Raw genomic sequence first — 5,000 nt, forward strand, 5'->3', positions numbered from 1 at the left:
CTTGTATGGTGTTTGCACACACTATTGCCTCGTCCAATTGGTTCCAGACATCCACCACTTTGTGTGTGTGTGTGTATGTGTGCATGTGTACGTGTGTGTGTTCTTGCGTGTGTATGCGTGCGCGCATCCGTGTATACACATCCGTGTTTACTTGCATATACTGTGTTTACGTGTACCTTTTGTTCATCCGTACGTGTTTGCGAATGGTAGTGGCGCCCCGTGGGGTGCGTGTGTGTGCGATCATGGAGACTATTAATTATTTGTGATTTGAAATCGCTGCACGCTCAGACCTCTCCTTCCCCCTCATGCTTCCTTGGGCAGACTCCGATCACTGACCAAAGCTTCGTCAAGAATTTTCGCTCCAAATACATAATAGGAAGCTTAGTCCGAACGTTTTCGTTTGTTTAAGACATACTCAAGGTATTCCTTGATAATGTCTTCAATTGACGAAAACGTTCGGACTAAGTTTCTTTTTTCTCAGTGTTTTTTTTGCAAATTATTTTCACGTGTGCCTTGTGAATTACTGCTAAACACATAACAGGAAATATGTGAAACAGGAAATATAGAAGACTGTTTAGTCGATGCTCATATGAGAATCTTTTAAACCACGTTTGTTTGGCATGGATGCGTCATTTCCAACCGTTGACCAAATACTGTGCAAAATGATTTTCTATGTATATACTAAAGGAGATACAGAACATTTTTATATTTTGTGAATATGAGAATTTTACATCGCATTTACGTAGTCCTGTGAAATATTCGCTTTTCTTTTTTATGTGCAGATTTTCGAATGTTGATTTACTTAGTTTCTAGAATATTATCTTTCGACACAGAGACGTAAAATGAGGGACATTAGTTACTCTATACTTTCTGGTATGCAGGTTTGATGTTTGGTAACAATGACGAAGAAAACTGCCGTAGAAGTTTCTTATAAACAAACAAACTAACTGATTTACTTCTGTCACCATAACAGCTACTGAGAGACATTTTCTTTTCGGTTATAATTGACACAAAACCCTTTTAATACAAAGATATCTTCGAATTTAATTCTCCAACTGCACACACACACATGAAACCCTTACCAAGTCAGATTAAGCCACAAAATTGAGATATGAAGGCTGAATTATCACCCCAAAGGATAACCAGAAGGTCCTGATTTAGACCCTATCCTTAAGTGTAAAAAAATTCACAACCACACATGGGTCCTTACACTCTAGAGCAGGAGTTCTTAATCTTTTTTCTCCAATTCCCCACTTTTTAGTGAGCCAACTCTCCATTTCCCACCACAGCATCGGTCTTTGACAAATTCGATTTTAACCCATGCAGTGTTTAGTACGTAAATATACGCTTTGCTTTTTTGTGCCATTTTACGGCCCTTAATTTTTGTTTGCATATATTAGATTTTTTACTAACAGTTATCACATGGAAATAAGATACATATGAAAAGACAGTGGTTCTTCTGTCCGACCGGTCATTCCCCACTTGGCAACTCCGCCATTCCCCACCAGTGGGGAATTCCCCACAGGTTAAGAACCACTGCTCTAGAGTACACATATATTTACACAATACACACACATAGATACACCCGTTACGAAGGAATCGACCGGTTAGTACAAGCGTTGATGTGTGTAGGTTATTAGATGTATGGGTCGAGGGAATCAAAAGAACGCCATATTGAAAAGTTGAACAGTGATCAATGATTCCTTATATCTCGATCCTTTTCTATCAACGGGATGCCACGGAATTGAATGAAGCACTCTGATAGGAAAAGATAGACTCGGTACTGAGGGGATCAATTGAGATGGACTCGAGCCCATTCGCCATCAGACCCGAGGGTGGGGTTGTCACAAAGGTGAATTAAATCACCTGGCGACAACTGGAAGGGGAGAGCGTCATCCAACACGAGAGGTCTCCGAGCGTTTTGTCGCCAACCACGAGAAGTCTTCAGGCCTCTTTGTCGAACCGACAAAAGAGCTGTTTCCTTTTCCCTCCGTCTCACAGTTTCAATTCAAAGGATTACAAAGGATTACAAAGGCGGAACATGTCGATAGGAGACCTTTTGGTCCATAACTAGGTCGAATGCGAAAAAATATATAATAATGATAAATGAATAAAAATAAAATAGAATAAAATTATAATTATATAAATATTGATAAATAAAGTAAAATAAATGCATAGGTATAGTTAAATGATAAACAAACAGGTAAATAGTAAATAATGATAAATTGACAGATAAATAGTAATAAATGAAAAACAAGCAAATAATAAACAGACAAATAATTCAAACGAATAAACAAATAATATAAAATAAACGGCATCCATCTGCCATTCATCGTCCACTGATGGACAAAGGCCTCTCGTATGACTATGCCATCCTCTGCCACATCACTCCTGCAAACTTCTCTGACTCGTCTCTCCGCTTTCTGTCTAGTCTCCCACTTCGACGGCTATGACTTAACAAAACAGAAATCGGTCCTTGTACATTTGTCAAAACCCTCTTCAAATTTGACCTTAAGAAACGAAGAAGAGTTTCCTTAGAAGTTGCTTTCGTCGACATCACAAAGAACACTGATCCTGCTGATTACATCATCTTCATCGACAAAACAACATAATCAGGAATTTACCCTGAACGTATTGTATCAGGCTGTATTGTGTGTTACAGACTTATATGTTGAAGTGGTTCCATATTTGTTTTGGTATTTATAGCATATTTTGGGTTACCATTAAGTTGATGACAGTATACTCTATGCCATGGATATGTCCAAGCTGAGCTACAGTAGAGTGACCTTGCCTGACCTGTAGGGTCGATCGAGGTCAACAGTTGACAAACTGTGACCCATGACCTTCTTAGTGGAACATGGAGTTGCCCTAGTGGGGGGCAACAACCGAATACTAGTGAGAGTTAGTGGATGTGGTGAGTTTCTCTGTTAGTGTATCTGTCTGTCTGCGCTTGTTTGTTTGTTTTTCTTTTTTCTTTTTCTTTTTTTTCTCCGAGTCATTTCCATGAGTTTGACATTAACGAGCAGCCAGATCAATTTTCTATCAATCAACGTTCAATTCACTATAATCTGAGACGATTCAAAAATACTTTTTGCAGTGCAAATCCAAAAGGGTGTCAACTTTTTTTTCATCGACAAATCTGTGTTGGACCCTTTGAATTCGTAAACAACTGGAACACAAGTTCAGCGATGATCGATCAAGCGTTTCATTGCGTATCGTTGTACGACGTATATCTGCTACGGAGGTGATCGATCAAAGAGTAGGGTGAATTTTTTTGCATCTTAAGTTTTTGTTCACCTCCTCCGCAAAAACAAATAAATGAATAAATAGATTAGGTAAATAAATAAAAAAAGAAAAAACGAGTTTGCCAAATATTTTTTCTTATTTATTTAATAAATGATCAACTTATCTATCTTATAAATTTATGTAATTATTTATCTATTTATCACTAATCTATTTATTCATTTATCTATCAATTTATTTATTTATCTATTAATCTATCCATTTATGTGTGTATATTCATTTTTTCTTGTTTAATAAATTATCTACTTATTTATCTATTAATTTTATTAATTTATGTAATTATTTATCTATCTATTTATTACTAATCTATTTATTCATTTATCTATCAATTTATTCATCTATTCATTTATCTATTTATTCGTCCATTTATGTACGTATATATCCATTAATTTATTTACATATTTATCTACCTATCTATCTGATTATTCATTTATTTACTTGTTTATTCATTTACTTATTTAAAAGATAAATTAGTGAATGAAAATAAGTTATTTTCATTCACTGATTTATCTTTACCGGATACGAGGCTCTAAAAATGACGAAAATTGATCAATTCTATATTCTTAACAAATAACTCAGACACAAAATTTCCCAGCGCAATAAAATCAAATGCACTTTAGCAGAAATCTTTATTGCCAATTTCCTGAATACAATTTTATTTCTAAACCATGAAAATCAAAAACGTTAATTTCTATATTTCAATTTTTCGTTATATAAAAAAAAAAAAAACCGAATGAACAAATAAAATGAAAGAAAATGAAAACACGATCAAACTAACTGATAAGAATAAGAGGCATAGCGAGGCACGGCCGACCCGACATGATTTGTTTTGTCGTAACTTATTAATAAACTGTCCAAGCAAAGGTCACAAGGTGATTCATGCGACCTTCTACACTTTTGTAATAAAAAACGTTTATCTCTCTGCGACAGGTTTTTAGTCATAGCCTTCTGAAAGGTGTGACCTCCAGCTTGACATGTCAAGGTCACTCAAGGTTAATCAAAGTTACTAAAGGTCATCCAAGGTCATTTGAAATAACTCAAGGTCATTTGAGATCACTCAATGTCATCCAAATCCACACAAGGTCAATCAAGATCATTCAACGTTACTCAGGTTCACTCAATCTTATTCAATGTCATTTAAGGTCATTCAAGGTCGTTCAATATAATTCAAGTTTATTCAATGTTATTTAAGGTCATTCAAGGTCACTCAAGGTCGATTAAGGTCATTCAAGATCATACAAGGTCGTTTAAGGTCAGAGGTCTTTATGATGAGTGGAAATGCATTTGCGGTTTCCTATGAAATGAAATTGTAAACATATGTATATACAGCCATTTCTGAGTTACATTCCTCTAAATGTGTATGGCTTTAAGTTTGACCTTTTAAAGTCCCTCAATCATTCGAAAAGATCTTTGGATCAAATAAAAACTCATAAACGAGACCTTCTGTATGTTGACAATGAATATCTCTACCTGTCAGTGTGTCTTTTTTTGTTTTTTGTTTTTCAGAAAATATATTACTTTCGCCAGTGATCCTGGCCACCAGTGACCTTGAACTTAAAAGAATTTTAGATTTACAAACCTTCATCATTAAACGTTTTTTGTTTTTGTGTTGGACAGGATTGTGATTGAAGAGAATAAAGAAAAGGATAATTCAGGTCTTGTTTTGAAGTGAATTAGACAATTTTTGCTTGAAAGAG

Source organism: Oratosquilla oratoria, chromosome 9 (genome assembly GCF_046742065.1).
Source record: "Oratosquilla oratoria isolate Oo_2021 chromosome 9, ASM4674206v1, whole genome shotgun sequence".
NCBI classification, from domain to species: Eukaryota; Metazoa; Arthropoda; class Malacostraca; order Stomatopoda; family Squillidae; genus Oratosquilla; species Oratosquilla oratoria.